This window comes from Sminthopsis crassicaudata, chromosome 3 (genome assembly GCF_048593235.1).
Source record: "Sminthopsis crassicaudata isolate SCR6 chromosome 3, ASM4859323v1, whole genome shotgun sequence".
Lineage (NCBI taxonomy): Eukaryota > Metazoa > Chordata > Mammalia > Dasyuromorphia > Dasyuridae > Sminthopsis > Sminthopsis crassicaudata.
In genome coordinates, this window is record NC_133619.1 from 645317540 (window position 1) to 645343219 (window position 25680).

Genomic DNA, 25680 nt, shown 5'->3' on the forward strand with positions numbered 1-25680 from the left:
AAGGGACTCTTGTGTGTGAGGGACTGCTTGGAGCATCGAATCCCCATCTCCTCATCTCCATGAGAGTCCCATGACATCCCCACCCCCACCCTGCCATCGCTAGGATGGAAGGCGGGGCATCCCCTCACCTCCCCCACCACATCTGGGCTGGGAAGCAGGAGATTCCTTCCCTCCCCCCTACATCTGGGCTGGGAAGCAAGAGATTTCCTCCCTTCCCCCTACATCTGGATGGGAAGCAGGGCATCCCCCTTACTCCTTCCCTCTGTGGCTCCTGGGGACCCCCTGGCTGGGGGTCACTCCTCCCTTCCTCCCCTCTGGGCTTTCTCTCCTTCATCCTTCCTTCCCTCATTTTCCCTCTCACACATTTCCATCCTGATCTCTCTCCATCCCTCTTCTTCCTCCTCCCATTTCCTGTTCGGCCCTCCATCCAGTGAGGATTAGATGGAAAGGCCCCTGGAGGCCTGTGGCTCTGGGTCCCCAGGGGGAAGGAAGGCCAGGCTCCTGACCATTAGTCCACACTGCCTCCCGGCCACCTCCAGGAAGATTTTGCTGGCTCGGGGCTCGCTTTTCTCTGCCTCCTCTCCTCCCTCCTCTTTGGACTGCATTTCTCTTCTGACCTCTCCCAAATTCCTTTTCTGGTCCTCTCACCCCAGGCCCCCAAAGTGTAGAAGAACACCGGGCTGGGGAAGCTCCTGGGCCTCCACAAGCCCACTTCTCAGGGGAGGGTGGCTGGAGGCCTGCCTCGAACCCCGCCTTGCTGGGGGAGGGGGCCACTCAATCATCTCACAGGTGGGAGCTGAGCAGAGAAGATAGCACCCTCCCTGTGCTGCCAGAGGATCTCCCTAGCTCCCTGACCTCCCAAAATCCCAGGCCCCAAATCCCAGATCCTCCCTCCTATGGGCCTTGTGAGAAGAGTGCCTGAGAAGTCTTAAAGCCAGAGGGTGATGGGAGAGAGGTAGAGGGAGGGGAAAGGGAGAGAGAGGGGAAGAGAAACTGGAGGGAGAAAGAGAGACAGGGAGGACAAATGGAGAGGGGAGAGAAAGAGGGAAGGAGGGAGAAATGGAAGGGGAGAGAAAGAGAGGTGAAGGGGAGAGAGGGGGAGAGAAGCTAGAGGGAGAAAGAGAAACAGAGGGAGAAATGGAAGGGAGAAATAGAAATAGGGACAAATGGAGAGGGGAGAGAAAGAGGGAAGGAGGAGGGAGAAATGGAAGAGGGGAGAGAGGGGAAGATAAACTAGAGGGAGAAAGAGAAACAGGGAGGGACAAATGGAGAAGGGAGAGAGGGAAGAAGGGAGAAACAGAAGGGGGAGAAAAAGAGGTGAAGAAGAGAGGGGGAGAGAAACTAGAGGGAGAAAGAAACAGGGAGGGACAAATGGAGAGGGGAGAGAAAGAGGGAAGGAGGAGGGAGAAATGGAAGGGGAGAGAGAGGGAAGATAAACTAGAGGGAGAAAGAGAAACAGGGAGGGACAAATGGAGAAGGGAGAGGGGAGAGAAACTAGAGGGAGAAAGAAACAGGGAAGGACAAATGGAGAGGGAGAGAGGGAAGGAGGGAGAAACAGAAGGGGGAGAAAAAGAGGTGAAGAAGAGAGGGGGAGAGAAACTAGAGGGAGAAAGAGAAACAGGGAGGGACAAATGGAGAGGGAAGGGAGAAATGGAAGGGGGAGAGAAAGAGAGGAAAGGAGGGAGAAATGGAGAGGGGGAGAGGAAGAGAGAGGGGAGAAACGGAGGAAGGAGAGAGGAAAAGAATACAGAGGACAGGAGAGCTGGACAGTGGGAAGAATGAGGAGAGATGGAAAGAATAGGGGCCCACAGGAAGAGGTGGGGACTGGGGAAAAAAAGGAGGGAGCGAGTGCACCTTCTAGCACACTTTCTATTTCCTGGGCTTTAGTTTCCCACTGGCTGCCTCTCTCTCCCTTGTCCTTTTCTCTTTTCTTCACTCTCCTTACCCTCTTTTCTCTCTTCCCCTTTTCCTGTCTCTCCCTCTTTACTGTTCCTCTCTCCTCCCCTCTCCTTCCATTCTCCCTTCTCCTCCCTTCTTCTCCCTCTCTTCCACTTCCACTTTGCCTTTTCTCTGACTTTCTTTCTCCTCTCCCCTCATCTCTATCCATTCTCCCCATCTCTCTCTTCTCCCATTTTTCTTTCTCCATTTCCTCTCCCTCTTTCTCACTTTCCTCCTCTCTCTTCCTCATTTCTTCCATTTCCCTCTCTTTCTTACTCCCTTTAACTTTATTCCTCTCCATCTCCCTTCTGTTATCATCTTTCCCCCTCTTCTCTCACCTTTCCTTTTCTTTGCCTTTTTTCTCTCCTTTCTCTCTCCCTTTCTAACTTTCCCTCTCTTGAGCTCTTACTTTCCCTTCCTCTCCCACTCTCTCCCTTTACCTTCTTTCACTCTTACTCCCCCAAGTCCTTCTCTCTCCTCTTTTTCTGCTTCCTCTCCCTTGTTTTCCATGTCTTCTCTCTCCCTTTCTTCACCTCTCTCCCTCCTTCTGCCACTTTTCCTAATTTTCCCTTTCCTTTCTTCTTCCATCTCCCTCCCTTCCTCTCATTCTCTATTCTCCGCCTGTCCCTCTCCTTTCCCCACTTTTCTCTTTCTCTATATACTCTTCTTCTTCCCTTTCTCTCTCCCTCCCTCTGTCTTCCTTATCTCATCTCCCTTCTCCTTTTTCTCTCTCCCTTAATTTCCTTATCCCCCTTATTCCCTTCCTTTCTTTCCCACTGTCTCACTGCAACATTACTCTCACTTTCCCTCTCTCTCTCCTTCCCCTTTCCCTCATTTTCCTTCTTCCCCCCTTTCCCTCTAATAACTTTCACTCTCTCAGTGCTCTGTCCTTTCTTCTCTCCTCTCTACCTACTCTTCCCTCTCCCTCCTTTTCTGCCTTTCTTGCTCTATCTTCCTTTCCTTCTTTCTTCCATTCTTTTCATCTCCCTCTCTTCCTCTCTTTCTGTTCTCTTTCTCTTCCTCCCCAGTCTCTCACCTCTTTCCTCTCTCTCCTCTGTTCCCCTCTTTCTCTCCTTTCTTTTTCTTCCTCTCTGGATCTCTTATTTTTCCTCTATTTCCTTCTCTTCCACTTTCTCTCCCTCCCTTCCTCTCTCCCCTCTTTTTCTCTCACTCTAACATTTCCCTCTTCAGCTCTTCTTTTCCCTTTCTTTCTTCTCACTCTCTTAATTCTGTCTCCTCTGCCTTATTTTTCTCTCTTCTTCTTCCTCCTCTTCCTTTTTCTTCTTCTCCCTCCCTCCCTCCCATCCTTTCATTCCCCTTCTCTTCTTCCCTTCCATCTCTCCCTTTTCTCTCTCCTCTTTCTCTTAATCTCTTATTTTCCCCTGTCCTCCCTCTTCCTTGCTTTCTCTTCTACTTTCTCTTCCCCCTCTCCTTTCTCTCCCTCTAATGTTCTCTTCCCAGTAATGTTTTCCTTTCCACCCCTTCTTTCTCCTCTCTCCCTTTTCTCTCTTCTCTCTTCCCATTTTCTGTTCTCTCTCCTTATTCTCTCCCTTCTTCTGCAGCTCTTTCTAACTTTCTCTCTCTTTCCTCCTACTCTCTTTTCCCCCTTTCTCCTTATTTCCTTAACTTTCACTTCCTCCCCTCCTCTCCATTTTCTTTTCTCAAAATTCTTTCCTCCCTGCTATCCTCTCCCACTCCTTTTTTCCTTCTCTCCTCCTCTCTCATTTCTTCCTCCATCTTTCATTTTTCCTATCCCTCCTCCCTCTTCCATATCCGTCTTCCTCTTTCCCTCTCTCCAACCTTCCTACTCTCCACCCCTTTCTATCTCTCCTTTCTTTCCCTTCTTGATGGTCCCCTTCCTCATCCCCATTTCTATCTCCTCTCTACTGTCTGTCTTTCCTCTCTCTGCCTTTCCTTTCTGTCTCCTCTGTTTCTAAATTTTCTTCTCACTTGCATCTTTCCCTCTCTCTACCTCCTCTTTTCCTGTCTCCCCTTTCTCCTTTCTCTTAATCTCTTATTTTCCCCTTCTTCCTCCTCTCCCTTGATTTCTCTTCTTTCTCTTCTGTCTCCTTTCCCTCCCCCTCTCCCTCTTTTCTTTATTCCCACTGACAATCCTTTCCACCTCTTCTGTTTCTTCTCTCCCCTTTCTTTCTCTTCCCCTCTCTAAATTTCCCTCTTTTCCCCCAGTTTCTTTTCCTCTCTTTGTTTTTCTTCTCCACCCTATCTCCTTTTCTTTCTTTCTTCTTTTACTCTTCATCCTTTCCTTTCCTTTTTCCCTCTCTTCTTTTCTTACTCTCCCATACTTCCCTTTTTCCTTTCCCCTCTTCTTCTCATTCCCCCTTTCTCCTCATTTTTCCTCTTCTGTTCTACTTCTTTTTGCCTTGCTTCCCTTTTGCCTCCCTTTTTCCATCCCTCTCTTTGAGCTTTCCCTTTTTTACCTCCATCACTTGATTCTTCTCAATTTTCCTCCTTTTCCTCTATCTGGCCTTCATTTCTTCCCCTTTTTCTCTTCCCATCTCTCTTTTCCTCTCTAATTCTTTTCCCTTTATCTGCGTCTCTTCCTCGGACTCACGGATCTCTGATTTTCCCCCTTTGCTATTTCCTCTTCTTTCTCCCTACTCTCTCACCCTGCCCTTTTTCTCTTTCTTTCTTTTGTTTACTCTCATTTTCTCACTTCCCCTTCTCCTCTAATACTCTCCTTTTTCTATCCTTTTCTCTTTCTCACTTGCTCCTTTCCCCTCTACTTTTTTTCCTATTTCCTTCATTCTCTTCACCCCTTTCCATCTCTTCCATTTTCTCTCTCCCCTCTTGTTTTTCTCTATCATTCTCTTTTCATCCTCCACTCACTCTCCAATTTCCCCTTCCCCCTTTCTTTCTTCTCTTTCTCCACATCTCTTCTGTTTCCCAATTTTGTCTCTTCTCTCTCCCTTCTTTCCTTCTCTCTTCTCTCCCTTCCTCTCTAACTTTCTGGCCTTCCCTCTCTCCTCTCGTTCCTTATAACTTTACTCCTCTCCACTCCCATCCTTTCTTCCCCTTCTCTCCACTCCCTCTTTTTATATGCTGGTTCCCCTTCTTTTTCTCTTTCTCTCAGCCTCCCTTTCTTTTAATCTTTTGTTTTCCTCCTCTCCCCCGCTCTCTCCAGGCTTTCCAATCCAATCCACTCAACATTAAGCACCTATTAAGTGCCAGGCATTGTTATGCTGAGGTGCCCCCAGGGAGTTTGTGGGGGAGAGTATCCGGAGTTGAAAGGAGTCAGAGCAAGGGATGTAGTCGGAAAGTCCAGACTCAGCTCTCCACGAGAAGGGCACGGGGAGGAGTAAGGTGCTCCACTCTCCAGGCCTCTCATCCGAAGGAAAAGGAGGCTGAGGGAGGTAGCGGCAGTCCAGGCGTGATTTAGGTACTTCTTCTCTAGATGAGATGCCATGAGTTTAACCTGGAAGGGGCATCTTGTTCTCTGGAACTGAAAGGAAGCTCAGCTTTATCGTCCACTTTTTCACTTTCCCTTCTCTCTTCTTTCTCCTTCCTTCTCTCTCGCTCCAGCTTCCCCCTTCTCTACTCTATGCTGTCTCCTCTTTCCCCCTTCTTTTTCTGTCTCTCTTTCTCTTCCTCTCTAAACTTTCCTTTTCCTTTTTCCCAGACCCTCCTCCTTTCTCTTCTCCCTCTCATCCCCTCCCACATTCTCTTCCCTCCCTCCCTCTTTCCCCCTTTCCACACCCCCTTTCTGTCTCCTCTCCCCCTTTTCCTCCACTCTCCCCTTCTCTCATTTCCTCCCTCTCCCCCTTCTTCCTCTCTCCCCCTTTCTTTCCCCTCTCCTTCTTTCCCCTTGCGCTGGCACTGGCAGGATTGGGTACCAGACACTTGGAACTGAATTACCCAGCATTCCAGCTCCCGGGGAGAGCGCAGCTCCATTGGGCTGGCCACACTGTGCGAGGACCCTTGCCACATGGGCCAGGCACTCACAAGATAGTCAGAAAGAGCCACACGAGGTCTCTCTGCAGAACTTAGAATTGACTGTGTGACCTGGGGGGCGCTGCCCAGGGCCGCCCACGGCCTGGGCCAGGCTCTGGGAGCAAAGCAGGACTGAGTTAGCCCAGAAGCAGAATTAGAGTCCAGCCCCGAAGACCCTGATCAGCTGCAGTCGGACCTCCCCCCCCACACACTCCACTCCAGCCTAGTGACGTCATGTCCCCTCCCAGAACAAAGGACAACAGCTAACCCATCCTCTCCCCCTCCTCTGCCTCTGTCCATGGTTCCTCCAGCTTCCCTCCCTCCCTCCCTTTCCCACTTTTCCCTCTCCCTCCCTCTGATTTTTCACCTCTCTCCCCACCTCCCCACCTCCCCCCTACCTCTCTCCTCTCCCTCCTCTCCTCTGACTCTTTCACTCCCTCTAATTTCCCCTCTCTGCTTCTCTCTCTTTCCCTCTCTCCCCCCACTCCCTCCTTTCCTCCCTACTCATTTGCCCCCTTTCACCCTTATTCTCTCCCTCTCTCCTTTGTTTTCTCTCAACCCCCTTCTCTTCTCCATCTTCCTCTCTCCTCTCCCCTGTACTTACACTCGCTCTCTGCTCTCTTTCCCTCTTCTTTCCCCCATCTCCCGTTCCCTTCCTTTTGACTCCCTTTCGCCCTTGCTCGCTTGCTGTCTTTTCCCCTTCCCTTTTCTCTCCATCTCTTCCCTATTATTCTCTTTTCCTCCTATACCATTTTCTCTCCATTTCTCTCCTTTTTTTCTCTGCCCTCTGCTCTTCTCTCTCCCCTCCTATCTTTCATCTCTTTTCTCTCCCCTCTGGCTCTTCTCCCCTTTCCCTCCACTCTCTTCTTTGCTCTGTCTCTCTCTCTCTCTAATTTTCCCTTTCCTCTTCTCTAGCTCCTTCTCTGTCCCCCATCTATCTCTCTGTTATCTTTTCTCTGTCTTCTCCCTTTCTTTTTTTTCTCTCCCTCTCTCTCACTACCTCTGCCTTCTACCTTTATTTCTCTCTTTCATTTTTCTGTCTCCTTTCTCTTTTCTCTCCCTTTCTCTCCTCCCCCTCCCTCATGCTTTTCCACTTTCTCCTTTCTCCTTACCTCTCCATAACTCTTTCCCCACCTCTCAACTCTGCACTTTCTCCATCTTTTTTTCACTTTCCCCTCTTCCCCTTTCCCTCCCTCTCTCTTCTCTCTCACAATTTTACTCTCCTCTATCTCCTCTCACCCTAAATTTCTCCATTTCTCTCCTCACTTTTTCTTTTTTTCCACTCTGTTTCTTTGTTCCCTCCCTCTCCTCTCCTCTCCCTCTCTCTGCACCTTTTCTCCTTTCACTCCTTTTCCCTTTTTCCTTCTTCTCTCTCTCTCTCCATCTCCTTTTCACTTTTTCCTTCTGTCACTTGCAACTTTCCCTTGCTGTTTTTTCTCTTTCTCTTTCTCCCCACTCTCTTCCCCTCCTTTTCTCTCTCTCCTTTCTTTCCTTTCCTTCTTTCTTTTCTTCTTCCCTATCTCTAGCTTCTCTATGCCTTTCTTTCCACTTCTCTCTTCCTTTCCCTTTCTCTCCCTCACTCTGCTCCTCCCACTTCTCTGTCATGTTTTACCCTTCTCTTTACTTCTTTCTCTTCTCTCCCAACTGTCTCTCTTTTCCTTTGCCCCTTCTCCCTTCTGCTCTTTCCTTTCCTCTTTCTCACTCCCTCTCTAACTAAATTTTCCTCTCCTCCTGTCTGCTCCTCTCTCCCTCCATCTCTCCTCTCCATTTCTTTCTCTTTTCTCTTTTCCCTTTGCCTCCTCTTTTTATTTTTTTCCCTCTCTCATTTTCCTCTTCTCGTCTCCTTTCCCTCCCTCTCTCTTCTCTCTCTACCTCTAATTTTACTTCTCTCTATTCCCTCCTTTCCCCCTATTCTTCTTTCTCTTCCCTCTTTTACTACTTCCTCTCTCCCTCTTCTCATTCTCTCTCACATGCTCTCCTCTTTCCACTTTTTCCTCTCTACCCTCTTCCCCCATTTTCCCTTCCCTCATTGTCACCTTCTCCCTCTTCCTCTCTCCATCTCTTCTCCTTCCTCATTTATCCCTCTCTCCTTTCTCTATTTGTCTCCTGTCCTTCATGACTCTGTCCACCTCTCTTACCTTTCTCCCCTCTATTTCTTTCCTACTTTTTCTCACTCACTTTAAACTATATTCCTCTTCCCAACTCTCCTGTCCCTTCCTATCTTCCCTCTCTTTTCCCCTTTTCTCTTAACACCTCTCCCTTCCTCACTTTTCCTTTCTGCTTCCCTCTTATTCTTTCCTTCTCATTTTCTCTACTTCCTTTCCTCTCTACTTGTTCTCCCCTCCCCTTTACACTCTACCCCTTTCCTTTGCTTCTCTTTCCCTCAATTTCTCTTCTTTCCTCTTCTTCCTCTCCTCTTTCTTATCACACTCCGTCCCTCTTTAACCTTTTTCTCCTCCTGTCACTCCAAATTTCTCCATTTCTCTCCTCACTTTCTCTTTTCTTTCCACTTTGTCTCTGTTTCTTTGCCCCCTCCCTCTTTATGCACCTTTTCTCCTGTCTCTTACTCCTTTTCCCTCTTCTCTCTCCATCTCTTTTTCACTTTCTCCTTCTGTCACTCCAACTTTCCCTTGCTGTTTTTTCTCTTTCCCTTTCTCCCCACTCTCTTCCCCTCCTTTTTTCTCTCTCTCCTTTCTTTCCTTTCCTCTTTCCTATCTCTCCCTCCTCTATGCCTTTCTTTCCATTTCTCTCTTCCTTTCCCTTTCTTACTCTCACTCTGCTCCTCCCACCTCTCTGTCATCTTTTCCCCTTCTCTTTACTTTTCTCTCCCAACCGTCTCCCATTTTCTTTGCCCCTTCTCCCTTTTGCTCTTTCCTTTCCTCTTTCTCACTCCCTCTCTAACTTTCCCTCTCCTCCTGTCTGCTCCTGTCTCCCTCCATCTCTCCTCCATTTCTCTCTCCTTTGTTTCTCTTTTTCCTTTTGCCTCCTCTTTTTCTCTTTCCTTCCCTCTCTCCTTTTCCTCTCTCTTCCCCTTTCCCTCACTCTCTCTTCTCTCTCACTACCTCTAATTTTACTCCCTTCTATCCTTTCCTTTTCTCTCTTCCCCATTTTATTCTCTTTCTTCCTTCTTTCTCTTAAATACACTTTGTCCCTCCTCTCTTCTCCTGTCTCTCAGTTTCTTTCTTGCTCTTTCCCACTTTTCTCCTTCTCCTTCCTTTCAAGTCTCTCTTTTCTCTTCTCTCCTCACTTCTCCTTCTAGCCTTCTCTTCCATCTATCACTCTCTCTCCACCTCTTATCTCTCTCTTCTATCTCCCTCTGTCTCTCTTCTTTCCACTTTGTCTTTCTTCTGTCTCTCCCCCTTTCCCAACTTTCCCTTCTCTCATTTTTTCTCCCTCTCCTACTCTCCTGTTTATCACTCCCTCTCTTCTCTATTTGTCTCCTCCTCCATGATTTTCTCCACCTCTCTTGCCTTTCTTCCCTCCATTTTCCCACTTTTTCTCATTCTCCCTTTAAATTATCTTCTTCTCTCCACCTCTCTCCTCTCCCTTCTTATCTCTCCTGTCTTCCCTTTTCTCTCCCCATCTCTCCCTTCCTTTTTTCTTTTTCTTACTAACTCATTCTTTCTGCTTCCCTCTTTTTCTTTTCTCACTCGTTCCATTTCCTTTCCTCTCTATTCATTCTCCCCTTATTCTCTATCCCTTTCCCTTTTCTCTCTTCCTCACAATCTCTTCTTTTTCCTCTCCTCCTCTCCTATATACTGTCTCCCTCTCTAACCTTTATCTTCACATCTCTCCCCTCTCTCTTTCTTTCCATTTCTCTCCCCTTAAATTTCTCCCTTCCTTTCTTTACTCTTTCTTCCCAATTCCATCTCTCTTCTGCTTTTCTCTCTCCTGTCTTCTCCTTTTGGCTTCTTTTTTCTCTTTCTCCTTCTCCCTACATCTCTTTCATCCTTTGTTTTCCCTCTAACTTTCAGTCTTTTTCTTCTCTCCCTTCTCTATCTCCTTTCTCTTCCCCCATTTTTGTCTCTTCGTTCTGCCTTTTTCATCCTTTCTCTTCTTCACACTCCCTCTTTCTTCACTCTTTTTCCTTATTCCTTATTCTCTCCTTTTTGCTCTCCCACTTTCCTTTTCTCCTCTCTTCTTATCCATTCTCTCCCTCTCTTTTCTTCTCCTCCATTTTTCACTCTATCTCCTTTCCCTTCCCCCATTTCTGTCTCTCCTTTCTCTCCCTTTTTATCTCTTCCCCCTTTTTTCTCCTCTCTCTCTCTCTCTCTCTCTCTCTCTCTCTCTCTCTCTCTCTCTCTCTCTCTCTCTCTCTCTCTCTCTCTCTCACACACACACACACACACACACACACATACACACACACACACTCTCTCTCTCTCTGTCTTATTCCCTCTCTCCATCTTTCCTCTTCCCCCTATTTTTCTGTCTCCTCTCTCCTCCATTTCTCTTTCTTCTTTCCTCTATCTCTATCCTTCCTCCATCACTTTTCCACTTTCTCCATTTCTCATTCCCTCTAACTTTTCCTTTCTCGTCCCTTCTGTCTCTTTCCTCTATCCCATTTATGTTACTTCTCCCTCTCTCTTCTTGGCCCCTCCCTCTCCCCCAGATCTCTGCTTCTCTGTCTTTGCCTTTGTCTCTATCTCCCTCTTTCTCTCTCCAACTTTCTCTGTCTCTCCCCTGCCTTCTCTCTTCCTCTGCTTCACAGTTCCTAATTTTCCCTTTCTGCTTTTCTCCTTTTCCTCCTTATCTCCTCTCTCACTTTCTCTCCCCCATTGTTTTCTTTCTCGAAGTCCCCTAATTTCTTTCCTCTTTGTCTTCCTATTGTGTTTCTCCTTTTCCATCTTTTCCCTAGTCTCCCCCTCTTACTCCTCTAACTTTAACCCGCTGGTCCCGTTCTTCCCCCTCCTTCTCTGTCTTTCTCTCTCCTTTTTCCCTCTAATTTTTTTTGACCACTCTTTTTTCTTCCCTCTTCCTCTATTTCCCTCTGCCCCCTTCTCTGTGAGTCCTCTCCCACATTTGTCTCTCCTTCCCCCCTCAACCTCTCTACCCCCTCTGTCGCCTTCCTTTTGCCCTTTCTCTTTCTCCCTTTCTCCCACACCTCTTACATTTCCCCTTCACCCCTCAAAAGCCTGCAGGTTGGGATCATTGAGGCTGTGGACAGGCAGCCACTGGCTTGAAGGAGGGGAGCCTGTAGCCCCCACTGCCATCCATCCACATGCCACTGACTCTCTCCCCTCCTCTTCCTCCTCTCCATTCTCTTCTGCTGGCCATTCTCATCTGGATTCTTCCCCCCTCCTTCCTTTCTTTACTCTTCTCTTCTTCCCTTTTACACCCACGCAATACGATCTTCTCTCTTCCATTTCCTCTTCCTCCCTTTTTTATTTATCCCTCTTTCTTATTTCCTTGCCTTCATCCTTTTCTTCTCTCTCCTCAGGCTTTTCTTCCTTCTCCATCTTTCTTTTCCTTTCATCCTTTCCCTAACTTTTCCCTCTTTCTTTTTGACTCTTTAAAATATGTATCAGTGCTCTTCTCTCTTTTTTATCATCACTGTCACTTCCTCAATAACCTCTCCAGAAGAAAATTTCCCAATGAATAACAAAATCCCAACAGTACATTGTTCGTGCCTCATTCCCTACACCATTTCCCTGTTGAAATCTGTCTCCCCTTCTTTTCTCTACCCCTCTCATTTTCTACTCATTGTTTCTTCTTTCTCCCTTTCTCTTATTCTTTAACTGATATTTTTCCCACTGTCTTCTTCCTCCCTTTCTTCTTCTCTCTTTTCCTTTTGTCCACCCTCTTTGTTTTCATCTTCCTTTTCTAGTCTTTCTTTCTCTCCCCTGTCTTGGTCCTTTTCTCATTTACCTCTCCCTCTCTTTTATTTCTCACTTTCTTCTCTCTGTTCTTTGTCTTCATTCTTTTACTTCTTCTATCTTTCCTTCTCCTTCTGCCTCACTCATTTCTTTATCCTTTTCTTTTTCTTCCTCTTCCTTACTTCTTTTCTCTTCCTCACTTCACTTATCCCTATTTTCCTCTTTTCCTCACTTTCTTGTCTTAATTTTCCTTTTCCTCCCTTTTTCCTATTCTCTTTTTTCTACCTTTTCTCTTCAATTTTCTCTTCCTTCTCTTCTGTCTTCCTTTGTCTGTCATTCCTGTTTTCTTCTGCTTCTCACTTTCTTCTTCCTTTACATTTCTTTTCTCCCTTCTCTCAATTTTTATCTTTTGCTTCTCTTCATTTTAATCTTCCTTGCTTTTTTCTTCTCCCAGCTCATGTTCCACCATACTGTCTGTATCTTCTTCCATTCAGTTCTCAACATTGTTTTTCTCCCTTTCTCAGGTCTTCCTTACCTCCATCTTTTTTTCTCTCCTCTTTTTCCTCCTCCCTCTCCTGGCCACTGACTTTCCCCTTTTCCTGCTGTCCTTTGTGCCTTTCTTTCTTCTCCCTCTCAAATTCTTCTTCCTTTCCTCAATCCTTTCTACTTCTTTTCCCTTTCCTTACTCTCTTCCACTTCTTTTCCCGTCAGGGTCACCTACTCTCTTGGTTTCCTTCTCCATAAAATTAAGGAGCCTTTAAGGTGACTTTTAGCTCCACATCAGTGATTTTTCTTCCTTCTCCTCTTTTTGCTTTCTTATCCCTTTCTTCCTCTACTCTATTTTCACCTCACTTCTTCCCTCCCTTTCTTATTTTTTTGTCTTTTCTTCTCATTTTTTCTTCCTCTCCTCCTCCTTCTTAATCTCCTTTTCCTTTTCCTCTCACTTGTATTTGACTCTTTTCTCTTTTCCCCCATCCTTCATTTCCCTATTCTCTCCTTGCTTCCTCTGTCCCTCTCCTTTCTTCTTTTTCTTCACCTCTTCCCCCCTTTATCCTTCACTTCCCTCTTCTCTTCTTACCTCCTTTGTCCCTCTTCTTCCTTCTCCTTTTTTCCCTTCTAATTTTCTCTTACTCTCTTTTCTCCTCTATTCTTCCATCTCTCTTTCCCTTCTTTCCCTCAGGACTCCCATTTCATGTTTTTCTTTTCTCTCTGGTCTCTCACCCACCTCTTGTCTCCCATTGCCTTCTTTCCTTCTTGCTCAGTCTTCCACTTCTCACTCCATCCCCAAGCTCTTCTCCTTTCTCTTCATTCTTCTCTCTTCTCATGACCTCCCCACCTCACTGTCCTACCCACCCTTCTCTATTTTTCTCTTCTTGTTCTTCCCCTCACCCCTTCTTCTTTCATCCTTCCCTTTTTTTCTTCTCTCTTCTGTATTTACTGTTTAACTCCCCTCTGCTGTTCACCTATGTCCAACCGCAAACCTACTGTGCACAGAGCTCTGTGCTCACCCTGGGGCGCACACAAAGCTGCCTTGAGCCCTGCCTTGGGTTTAACTGTCAGGTTTGACTGCTCCATCCAGTTCCCAAAAGTTCGAGAGGGAGATGAGAGACAGCTCCCCCGGAGGGCAGAGGGAAGCAGGGCCCAGAGTCTGAGGGATGTCAGAGGGGAACAGGGAGGGATTCGAGCAAACCTAGAGCAGTGCAGGTCAAAGGAAGCTGGCTCTTGTTCCTGTGCCAGCCTTCTCTTCCTGTGCTTCCCTTCTGGCCTCTCTCCTTCCCTTTCTTTCCTCTTCCCTCCACTTGTGACAAGCCTCCAGAAAGCCTCTCCTAGGCAGTCAAGCTTCTCTCTTCTCATTTCCCTCCTCCTTCTTTATTCTTTATGTCTCTCTGTCTCTGCTCCTTCCTCCCCCTCTCTCCTTCTTTCCTTTAATAGGAATTAGCAATGTTAATGTTTCTCTTAATATGTTCTCTTCCTCCTGTGAACACCAGTTCACATACCCAACACCTCAACATCCCTTCATCCCTGCTTCTCTCCCCCTCCCCTTTGTCTTTTTCTCCCCCTTCTCCTTTCCCTCCCTCCTGTCTTTTCTTCTCTTCTTCCTAGTCTGTCTCTTCTTACTTTTCCTCCTTCTTTGTCTCTCTCCTCCTTTTTCTTCTCTTCCTCCTCCTTTTCCTTATCCTTCTCCTCACCCTCTTCCTCCTTTTCCTCCTCCTTCTTCTTATCCTTTTCCTTCATTCTCCTTCCCCTCCTCTTTCTTGTCCTTTTTCTTGTTCTCCTCTTGTCTCCTCCTCCTTTTTCTTCTCCTGTCTCTTTCTTTTCTTCATCCTCCTTTCTTCTTCTCCTCCTCTTGTCTCTCTCCTCCTTCTTCTCCTTTTCTCTCTCCTTTTTCTTCTCCTCCTCCTTCTCTTTTTTCTTGTTCTTTTATTGCTCTTTCTCCTCCTCCTCCTGTCTCTCTCTTTTCCTCCTCCTCTTCCTTTTTCTTGTTCTCCTCGTCTTTTTACTTTTTCCCTCCTCCTTCTCCTCCTGTCTCTCTCCTCTTCCTCCTCTTCATCTTTTTACTTCTTCTCTTCCTCTTTTTTCCTTCTCTTCCTCTTCCTCCTCCCTGTCTCTCTCTTCCTCCTCCTCTTTCTTCTACTCCTCCTTCTGTCTCTCTCTCTCCTCCTCCTCCTTTTTCTTGTTCTCCTTCTCCTCTTTGTCCTTTTCCTTCACCTTTTTTCTCCTCCTCCTCTGCCTCCTTCTTCTCCTCCTCCCCCTCTTTTTTCTTGTTCTTTTACTTCTTTTCCTCCTCCTCTCCCTCCTGTCTCTCTTCCTCCTCTTCTTCTTCTCCTGTCTTTCCTTCTCCTTCTTCCCCTTCCTTGTCTCTCTCCTTCTTTTCCTCCTCCTGCTTTTTCTTGCTTTCCTCCTTGTCCTTTTCCTTCTCTTCTTCCTCCTTTTTCTTATTCTGCTTCTCCTCCCCCCCTCCTTCTGTCTCTCTCCTCCTCCTTCCTGTCTCTTCTTCCTTCTCTTTCTTCTCCCATTCCTTCTCTTCCTCTCTTTATCTCTCTCTTCCTTCTTTTTCTTCTTCTTCTCCTTTTCCTTCTCCTCCATCTCTTCCTTCTCCTCTTTCTTCTCTTTCACCTTTTCTGTCTTTCTGTTTTCTTCTCCTCCTTTTTATCCTTTTCTTGTTTTCCTTTTCTTTCTCCCCCATCGCTCTCCTTTCCCTCCTTTTCCTTCTCCTTCTGTCTCTCCTCCTTTTACTTCTTTTCCTCTTCTTCCTCTTTCTTCTTCTCTTTCCTCCTCCTCCTCCCCCTCCTCTGTCTCCTTCCTTTTTCTTGTTTTCCTTCTTCTCCTTGTCCTTTTTCTTCTTCTCCTCTTTCATCTCTTTTTGTATCTCTTCCTCCTTTTTCTTCTACTCCTGCTCGCTCTCTCCTCCTTTTTCTTGTTCTCCTGTCTCCTCTTTCTCCTTTTCTTGTTCTCTTTGTTACTTCCTTCTCTTCCTCCTCCTTCACCTCCTCTCTCTCTTCCTCCTTTTTTTCTTCTCCTTTTCATTTTCCTCTCTTCTTCCTTTTTCCTTCTCCAATTACTCTGTCTCTCCTCCCCTTTTTCTTTTCTTCCTCCTCCTCCTTTTCTTCCTCTTCCCCCTCCTCCTTTTTCTTCTTCTCCTTCTCCTGTCTCTCTTCTTCCTTATTCTTTTCCTTCTCCTGTCTCTCTCTTCCCCCTCCTCCTTTTTTCTTCTTCTCCTCCTCCATCTCTCTTCTTCCTTTCTCCTCTTTCTCCACCTTCTGTCTCTTCTTCTCCTTTTTCTTGTTCTCCTCCTCCTTGTTTTTTTCTTCTTATCCTTTTCCTTCTCTTCCTCCTCTTCTCCTTTTTTTTTGTTCTCCTCTTCCTTGTCCTTTTTCTTCTTCTATTCTTCCTCCTCTCTTTATCTGTCTCTTTCCCCTTTTTCTTCTCCTCCTCCTTCTGTCTCTTCCTCATTTTCTTCTTCTCTTTCTCTTCTTCCTCCTTGTTCTTTTCCTTCTCCTGTCTCCCCTCCTCCTCCATTTTCTTGTTCTCCTCCTTCTCCTTTCTCCTTCTCCATCTTCTCCTCTTCCTTTTTCTTGTTCTTCTCCTCCTTGTTCTTTTCCTTCTCTTCCTCCTCCTCTCTTCTTTTTTCTTGTTTCCCTCTTCCTCTCTTCCTCTGCCTTTTCTTCTCCTTTTTCTTCTCTTCCTCCTCTCTCTCATCTTCCTCACCCCTTCTTTCTGTCTCCCCTTCTCCGTTTCCTTGTTCTCCTTCTTTTTCTTGTCCTTTTCCTTCTCCTCCTTTTTCTTCTACTCTTCCTCCTGTTTTTCTTCTTACCTCTTTTCTTCATTTTCTTCTTCTCCTTTTCCTTCTCTTCTTCCTCCTTATTCTTTTCTTTCTTCTCCTGTCTCTCTTCCTTTTTCCTTTCCTCCATCTTCTCTCTCTCCTCCTCCTTGTTCTCATCCTCCATCTCTCTTCTTCCTCCTTTCTCCTCTTCCTCCTCTCCTTCTTTTTTCTTGTCCTCTCTCTTCCTTTTCTTTTCTTCTTCCTTTTTCTTGTTTCCTTCCTCCTTTTCTTCTCTTCCTCCTGTCTCTCTCCTCCTCACCCTCTTTCTTCTGTCTCCCCTCCTCCTTTTTCTTGTTCTCCCCCTTCCCTTGTCCTTCTTCTCCTCCTTTTTCTTCTTCTATACTTCCTCCTCTCTTTATCTGCCTCTTCCTTCTTTTTTCTTCCTCTCTTCCTCCTTTTCCTTCTCCTCTGTATCTTCCTCCTTTTATTCTCCTCCCCCCTCTTTCTCCTTTTTTTCTTGTTTTCCTCCTGTCTCTCTTCCTCCTTGTTCTTTTCCTTCTTCTCCTGTCTCTCTCTTCCTCCTCCTTTTTCTTGTTCTCCTCTGTCTCTCTTCCTCCTTTCTCCTCTTCCTCTACCTTCTCTCTCCCCTCCTTTTTCTTTTCCTTCTCCTCATCCTTTTTTCTTCTCTTCCTCCTCCTCCTCATTTTTCTTGTTCCCATCCCTTCCCTCTCTTCCTTCTTTTCCTCCTCCATGTCTCTCTCTTCCTCACCCCTTCCTTCTGTCTCTCCTCCTCCTCCTTTTTCTTGTTCTCCTTCTCTTCCTTGTCCTTTTCCTTCTTATTTTTCTTCTACTCTTCTTCCTCTCTGTCTCTTCTTCCCTTTTCTTCTCCTCCTCCTTCTGTGTCTCTTCCTCATTTTCTTTTTCTCCTTTTCCTTCTCTTCTTCCTCCTTGTTCTTTTCCTTCTCCTCCTGTCTCTCTTCCTCCTTTTTTCTTGTTCTTTTCCTCGATCTCTCTTCTTTCTCCTCTCTCATCTTCCTCCACTTTCTCTCTCTCCTCCTTTTTTCTTTCTTTTCTTTTTTTTTTTTTTTGACCATTGCAAAATCTATTCTAATTTTTCCCTCCTTCCATCCCCTACCCCAGATAGCAGGTAGTCCCATACATGTTAAATATGTTAAAGTATGTTAAATACAATATATGTATACATATCCATACAGTTATTTTGCTGCACAAAAAGAATTGAACTTTGAAGTTAACCTGTGAAGGAAATAAAAAATGCAGGCAGACAAAAACAGAGGGATTGGGAATGCTATGTAGTAGTTCACAATTATTTCCTAGCCTTCTTTTGCTGGGAGTAGTTTGTTCTCTTTATTATTGAACAAATGGAACTGATTTAGTTCATCTCATTGTTGAAGAGGGCCATATCTATCAGAATTGATCATCATATAGTACTGTTGAAGTAGATAATGATCTCCTGGTCCTGCTCATTTCACTCAGCATCAGTTGATTTAAGTCTCTCCAGGCCTCTCTGTATTCCTCCTGCTGGTCATTTCTTACAGAGCAATAATATTCCATAACCTTCATATACCATAATTTACCCAACCATTCTCCAATCGATGGACATCCATTCATCTTCCAGTTTCTGGCCACTACAAAAAGAGCTGCCACAAACATTTTGGCACATACGGGTCCCTTTCCCTTCTTTGGGATATAAGCCCAGTAGTAGCACTGCTGGATCGATATGTACAGTTTGACAACTTTTTGGACATAGTTCCAAATTGCTCTCCAGAATGGCCAGATTCTTTCACAACTCCACCAACAATGCATCAGTGTCCCAGTTTTCCCACACCCCCTCCAGCATTCATCATTGTTTGTTCCTGTCATTCTAGCTAATCTGAGAGGTGTGTAGTGGTGAGTTGTCTTAATTTGCATTTCTCTGATTAATAATGACTTGGACCACCTTTTCATATGACTAGAAATAGTTTTAATTTCATCATCTGAAAATTGTTCATATCTTTTGACCATTTATCAATTGGAGAGTGGCTTGATTTCTTATAAATTAGAGTCAATTCTTTATATATTTTGGAAATGTCTCCTCTTTTTTCTGTTCTCTTCTATCTCTTCCTCCTTTTCTTCTCCTTTTTTGTCTCTTCCTCCTCTGTCTCTCTCCTTCTTCTCACCCCTTCCATCTTCCTTCCTCCTTTCTTGTTCCCCTCTTTCCCTCTCTTCCTCTTCCTTTTCTTCCTCTCCTTTTTTTAATCTTCCTCCTCCATGTCTCTCCTCTTCCTCACCCCTTCCTTCTGTCACCTTGTTCTCCTCTTCCTTGTCCTTTTTCTTCTTCTACTCTTCTTCTTCCCTTTATCTCTCTTCCTTCTTTTTCTTTTCCTCCTATCTCTCTTCTCATTTTCTTCTTCTTCTCCTTTTCCTTCTCTTCTTCCTCCTTGTCCTTTTCTTTCTCCTCCTATCTCCCTCCTTTTTCTTGTTCTTCTCCTTTCTCCTTTTCCTCCACCTTTGTCTTCTTGTTCTCCTACATCTCTCTTCTTCCTCCTTTCTCCTCTTCCTCCACCTTCTCCTCCCTTTTCTTGTTCTCCTCCTCCTTGTTCTTTTCCTTCTCATTTTTTTTCTCTTCCTCCTCCTCCTCTTCTCTTTTTTTCTTATTCTCCTTCTCTCTCTTCCTTTTCTTTTCTTCTTCCTCCTTTTTTTTTTTGTTTCCCTCCTCCTTTTCTTCTCCTTTTTCTTCTCTTCCTCCTGTCTCCCTTCTGGTCCCTTTTTTCTGTCTCCCCTCCTCCTTTTTCTTCTTCTCCTCTTCCCTGTCCTTCTCCTACTCCTTTTTCTTCTTCTATACTTCCTCCTCTTTATCTGTCTCTTCCTTCTTTTTCTTCCTCTCTTCCTCCTTTTCCTTTTCTGTCTCTCTTCCTTCGTTTCTCCTTCCCTCCTTCTCTCTCCTTCTTCATCTCTCTTCCTCATTTTCTTCTCCTCTTCCTACTTCTTGTTCTTTTCCTTCTCCTCCTGTCTCTCTTCCTCCTCCTCCTTTTTCTTGTCTTCCTCCTTTCTCCTCCTCTAACTTCTCTCCGCCTTTTTTGTTCTCCTCTTCCATCTCTCTTCCTCCACTTTCTCTCTCCTCCTTTTTCTTGTTCTCCTCCTTGTTCTTTTCCTTCCTTTCTCTGCCATTCCTTCTCCTCCTTTTTTCTTGTTCTCCTTTTCTGTCTTCCTTTTTATCTTCCTCCTCTTTTTTTCTTGTTTTCCTCCTCCTCTCTTTCTCCTTCTTTTTATTCTCTTCCTCCTCACCCCTTTCTTCTGTCTCCCTCCTTCTCCTTTTCCTTGTTCTCCTCCTTTCTCCATTTTCCCCTCTCCTCCTTTTCCTTCTCTTCCGTTTTCTTCTCTTCCTCCTCTTCCTCTTGTCCTTTTTCTTATTGTCCTTCTCTCTTCTCCTTCCTCCTTTTTTTTGTTTCCATCCTCCTTTTTTTCTCCTTTTTCTTCTCTTCCTTCTGTCTCTCTTCTCCTCCTCATCCCTTTCTTCTGTCTCTCCTCCTCCTTTTTCTTCCTCTCCTGTGATGTTCTGTTTTTCTAAGTTGTAATCGTTCTCTGGGAGGAGGTTTCTTGGGGAGCTTCTGGAGGCAGCCTTGGCTTCAGTTCAGTTCAATAATCCCAAAATGGAGGCAGGAGTTAAAGTCCTTTACTGTCTCTTTCCAAATCTTATCTCCAGATCCTTTATTTTCTCCTTCAAGTCTTGTCTCCTTCACTTAGGGCTCGGCTAGCTTTCTGGAAGCCTTCCTCTCTCTTTGGTTCCTGAGAGCTCTTGTCCAAGTGTCTCCAGTCTCTCGTCTTCCCAATGTCTCCAGCCAGCACCACTGTGGAATCTTGAATGACTCTTGACTCTGAATCTCCTAGACTGTGGGAATCAGACTCTACCTCCAAAAATGGGCTTGTGGGTACAGCCTAGGCTTGTGAGAGCTCCTTAAAAGTATGCTCTCTTAAAAGTGTGAATTTCATGGAATTCTAGTAAATACATTACTGAACTAGAGAACTGTTAAGTACCATGCTAAATTAGATAATTATTGTCTCTATCCCTTCCAGTCACTTAGCACCTTGTAAGAATCCTAACACTCTCCCTCTCCTTTTCCTTCTCTCTCTTCCTTCTTTTGTTTCTCCTCCCCCTTCTCTCTCCTCCATTTCTCTTACTCATTTTCTTCTCCTTTTCCTTCTCCTCCTATCTCTCTTCCTCCTTCTCCTTTTTCTTGTCCTCTTCCTTTCTCCTTCTCTACTTTCTCTCTCCTTTTTTTTTGTTCTCCTCCATCTTTCTTCTTCCTCCTTTCTCCTCTTCCTCCACCTTCTCTCTCCTCCTTTTTCTTGTTCTCCTCCTTGTTCTTTTTCTTCCTTTTTCTGCTATTCCTTCTTCTTCTCCTCCTGTCTCTCTTCATTTTTCCCCTCTCCTTCTCCTTTTCCTTCTCTTCCTCCTCCTCATTCTTTTCCTTGTCATCCATTTTCTTCTCTTCCTCCTCCTCTTCTCCTTTTTCTTATTCTCCTTCTCTCTTCCCTTCTTTTCTTCTTCATCCTTTTTCTTGTTTTTCTTCTCCTTTTTCTTCTCTTCCTTCTGTCTCTCTTCTCCTCACTCTTTTCTTCTGTCTCCCCTCCTTTTTCTTCTTCTCTTCCTTGTCCTTCTCCTACTCTTTCTTCTTCTTCTATACTTCCTCATTTTTCTTCCTCTCCTCCTCCTTTTCCTTCTCTGTCTCTCTTCCTTCTTTTGTTTCTCTTCCCCTCCTTCTCTCTCCTTCTCCATCTCTCTTCCTCATTTTCTTCTTCTCCATTTCCTTCTCCTGTCTCTCTTCCTCCTCCTTTTTCTTGTCCTCCTCCTTTCTCCTCCTCTACTTTCTCTCTCCTTTTTTTTTGTTCTCCTCCTTTCTCCTCTACTTTCTCCTTTTTTGGTTCTCCTCTATTTCTCTTCTTCCTGTTTTCTCCTCTTCCTCCACCTTCTCTCTCCTTTTTCTTCTTCTCCTCCTTGTTCTTTTCCTTCTTTTTTCTGCCCTTCCTTCTCCTCCCCTTTTTTCTTGTTCTCCTTCTCTCTCTCTTCCTTTTTTTATTCCTCTTCCTCTCTTCCTCCTCACCCCTTCCTTCTGTCTCCCCTTCTCCTTTTTCTTGTTCTCTTCCTGTCTCTCTTCATTTTTCCCCTCTCCTTCTCCTTTTCTTTCTCTTCCTCCTCCTCATTCTTTTCCTTCTCCTACTTCTTTTATACTTCCTCCTCTTTATGTCTCTTTCTTTTTCTTCCTGTCCTCCTTTTCCTTCTGTCTCTCTTCCTTCTTTTGTTTCTCCTCTCCTTCTCTTTCCTGCTCCATCTCTCTTCCTCATTTTCTTCTCTTTTTCCTTCTCCTGTCTCTCTTCCTCCTCCTCCTTTTTCTTGTCCTCCTCCTTTCTCCTCTTCTACTTTCTCTCTCTTTTTTTTGTTCTCTATCTCTCTTCTTCCTCCTCTTCCTCCACCTTTTTCTTGTTCTCCTCCTTGTTCTTTTCCTTCTTTTTTCTGCCATTCCATCTCCTATTTTTTTGTTCTCCTTCTCTCTCTTCCTTTTTAAAAATTCCTCCTTTTTTCTTGTTTTCCTCCTCCTCTCTTCCTTCTCACCCCTTCCTTCTGTCTCCCCTCCTCCTTTTCCTTGTTCTTCTCCTCCTCTCTCCTCATTTTCTCCCTCTCCTTCTGCTTCGTTTTCTTCTCTTCCTCCTCCTCCTCTTCTCCTTTTTCTTGTTGTCCTCTCTCTTCCTTTTCTTTTCTTCTTCATCCTTTTTCTTGTTTCCCTCTTCCTTTTCTTCTCTTCCTTCTGTCTCTTTTCTCCTCACCCCTTTCTTCTGTCTCCCCTCCTCCTTTTTCTTCTTCTCTTCCTTGTCTTTCTCCTACTCCTTTTTCTTCTTCTATACTCCCTCCTCTTTATCTGACTCTTCCTCCTTTTCCTTCTGTCTCTCTTTCTTTTGTTTCTCCTCCCCTTCTTCTCTCTTCTTCTCCATCTCTTTTCCTCATTTCTTCTTCTCCTCCTTTTCCTTCTCTTCCTCCTTCTTGTTCTTTTCCTTCTCCTCCTGTCTCTCTTCCTTCTCCTTTTTTTTATCTTCCTCCTTTCTCCTCCTCTACTTTCTCTTTTTCTTGTTCTCCTCCTTATTCTTTTCCTTCTCATACTTTTTCTGCCATTCCTCCTTTTTCTTGTTTTCCTTCTCTATCCTTTTTTCTTCTCTTCCTCCTCACCCTTTCCTTCTGTCTCCCCCCCTCCTCCTCTTTCTTGTTCTCCTCCTCCTGTCTCTTATTTTCCCCCTCCTTCTCTTCCTCCTCCTTGTACTTTTTTTCTCATCCTTTTTCTTCTCTTCCTCTTCTTCTTTTTCTTGTTCTCCTCTCTTTCCCTTTTTCTTTTCTTCCTCCTCGTTTTTCTTGTTTCCCTCCTCCTTTTCTTCTCCTTTTTCTTCTCTTCCTCCTCTCTCCTCCTCCTCACCTCTTTGTTCTGTCTCTCCTCCTCCTTTTTCTTGTTTTCCTCTTTTTTGTCCTTCTATTCCTTTTTCTTCTTCTACACTTCCTCCTCTCTTTATCTCTCTTCCTCCTTTTTTCTCCTCCCCTTCCTTCTCTCCTTCTCCACCTCTCTTCCTCCTTTTCTTTTTCTCCTCCTTTTCCTCTCTTCCTCCTCCTTGATTTTTTTCCTTCTCCTTTCTTCCTCATCCTTCCCTTTTTCTTCTCCTCCTCCTTTCCCTTTTCTTTCTCTTTTTTCTTCTTTCCCCCTCCTTTTTTCTTGTTCTTCTCTCTTCCTCCTTTTCTTTTTCTTTTCTTCTCTTCCTCTTCCTCCCTTTTTTCTTCTCCTCTTCCTGCTCCTCTGAATCTCCTTCTCCACCTTCTCTCTCCTTTTTCTTGTTCTCCTCCACTTTGTTCTTTTCCTTCCCTTCCTCCTCCTTTTTTTTTCTTCTCTTCCTCCTCCTCCCCTTTTTTTCTCCTTTTTCTTTCTCTTCCTCCTCATTCTTTTCCTTCTCCTCCCCCTTTTTTTGGGTTCTTCTTTTTTCCTCCTTTTTCTTCTGTCCCTTTTCTTCTCTTCCTCCCTTTTTTCTTTTCCTCTTCTTCCTCCTTGTTCTTTTCCTTCTCCTTTTTCTTCTTCCTTTTCTTCTCCTCTTCCTCTGCCTCTTTCTCCTTCTCTCTCCTCTTCCCCTCCCCCCTTCTTGGCACATGCTTACCAGGTGAGAAACACTCTGGGCTGGGAGACTTGGATCCGAGTTCCGGCTCTGACCCTATGTCTTGGGGAAATGCTCCCACTTCAGAGAATCGGCCCCCTGCCTGGGCCCTCAGCAACTATTGGAGAAAGCGAGTCAGAAAGCTTAAGGCAGAGCAGGTTGCCTCGAGCTGCCCCCTCCTCCTCCCTTTCTATTACAGAACACAAGGGCCCTTAAGGGACCACCAAGCAGGACTCCTTTGGTTTGACTGAAGGTCAGACAAGGGCAGGAACTGACCCACAGTCACCAAGCTGAGGCTAGACTCAGCACCAGAGCTGGAGGAGGCTGCACAGCAGGGTCAGGGATGGGAGGATGGGATGGCAAAGCTATAGACCCTCAGAAAGGGATGTCAGGGCTGGGAGGAGACTCAGGATGGGGGATGTCAAGCTGGTGGGGAGGTCAAGGCTTGGTCTCCTCCAGCTGTCCCCAGGGGCCAGGGTGGGCTGAGGCTGCAGCTCCGTTGGGGACTGGCTCTTGGCAGGGTTGGCTGGACCAGGAGGGGAGAAGACCCTTTCTGACCTTTCTCTGTCTCTCTTCTCTACCTGTTTTGCACCCTGGGACACCTGCCTTGGACCCTGGACGAAGTCACTAATCAGTGAGGATGAGGATGAGGAAGATGCTCCCCAGAGCCCCAACCTCACGAAGGGTGATTCTTAAGTACCGCTGGGGGGAAGTGCTGCCTGGTGGGCTCCCCTGACTCCACCTAAATAGGTACCAAGCTGCCCATTTCTCTGGGTTCCTGCATAGCCTGGAAGGCTGGATGGACCTCAGGATCCTTTCCAGTTCAGAGGCCATTGCATAAGGCCTCCCCCCAGCCCCTTGTAGGCAAAGAACCCCCTCCCCCCAGATTGTCTATTCTCCAACTAAAGGCCATTTCTTCTTCAGAAGGACAAAAACCATCTGGGATTCCACAGCAGCCTTCAGGAAACAGATGCCCCCCCCCTTCCTTAACAGAGGCTGGCCTGCTCCTCGGACCCCCTTGGAAAGAGTACCCGCCCAAGAGCTTACAATGACAAGAGTGCCCACTGAAGAGCAGTTTACAATGGCAAGAGTGCCCGCCTGAGAGCAGCTGACCATGGCAGGCTGAGAAACTCGAGGACTATGAGCCGCGAGACCACGGCCACAGAAGCAGACAAGCCCGCCCTGGAAAGAGGCACCAGCCTCAGGGCACAAACTGAGCCAGGCGCTTCTCTGGCCAGTCTGGCACTGCCCTGAAGACCTGTGTGCTCCGTACAAGGAGCGAAGGGATGGGATAAGTTTTTAACGTGCTGCCCTTAGGCTGTCTTTGCCTCGGTCACTGCAGGGCCAGGAAGCCTCTCCCCTAGCCTCCCCCCACTGACCCAGCAGGGCACCAGCTTCCACCACTGAGGGGACGTTCGGGCCATCCAGCTTCATCTCCTGGTGAAACCTGAAACTGCACCCCAGCTCTTAGACACCCACAAGCCTTTGACAGGAAGCCCCTAGCACAGCCGACTTGGAGCCGGGGTGCGAGCCACCAGATCCAGACCTGTCCTCCCCTGAACCCCCTTGTGTGGGAAGTCCCGTAAGGTGGAGGCTGACATTCTCCCCAGAACCCCAATATTCTCGGCCCCCTCACAACCCTTTCCCTGCACCCATCCTTGCACAAGGGGAGCATCCTTGGCTAACCACCTTGCTGGGACAGAGACCTGGGTCCCTCTTGGATGACGCCGTCCCTGCCACGGCTGTCTGCCAGCTTCCCCCGACCCCGCTGGCCCAGCTCCTCCTGCTCTCAGGGCTCCCCCTCAGTGCCCGCATTGGGCTGGACCCTGTGGACCACGGAGCAGGTGGTGGGGCGCCCTGAGCACGGAGCCCCGGCAGAGGCTTTCTCCATTCAGATGGCCGGCCCCAGGCGAGCCGCCCTCCTGCTTCTAAGCACATGGAACGTCTGTGTTCTAAAGCCATGAGGACGCAGGGCTCCCGGCCTCCACAAAGCCTCGGCGCTCCTTGGAATGCTGGTCTGCACGAGCCGGGGGGCGGCGCCTCCTGGCACCGAACCCTCATCCCAACGAGGCCATAAGCAGGCTGCCCGCGCCCCGGAAGAGGAGCTGCACCGCGTGGGGCCCAAACTCCTTCAGGGAAAGAGGCTCGTTTCTCGAGATGCCATTAAAATCATGCCGTGGTGCAGCCCAACAGACAGCCGGACCAACTCTGGACCCCAAAGAAGCTTCGGCTCCCCCCAATTCCATTACTCTCAGACTAAATTACCAAGTAAACAAATAAATGCTCCTTTGTTACACTTTAAACTCTGCCTCACAGAAAGCTCGCTGACCGCTGTCTTGGTGGGTCTCTAGGGTGGTCCCCTCCCCGACCTGGGTCCCCAGAATTTGTGGCAGTGCCCATGAGTGTCCTCAGGGACCCTTCCCGCCTCATCTGGCCCAAGCAAGCTAAGGCGCCCCAGCTCCGTCAAAGGAGTGCCTGACAAACCTGAGGGGGACCTCACAAGTCGGGGCTCCCTAAGACCTGGGCGACCAG

General features: G+C 46.5%; 1 protein-coding gene across 1 annotated transcript in view; it reads right to left on the minus strand.

The window, feature by feature from the left end:
* Nucleotides 1-10216, minus strand: part of CLEC11A (C-type lectin domain containing 11A) — a gene marked incomplete in the record, with an annotated part of 12619 nt that extends 2403 nt beyond the window's left edge. Inside the window, 1 exon segment of the mRNA XM_074307894.1 lies at nt 10199-10216.
* Between the last annotated feature and the right edge of the window lie 15464 nt (nt 10217-25680).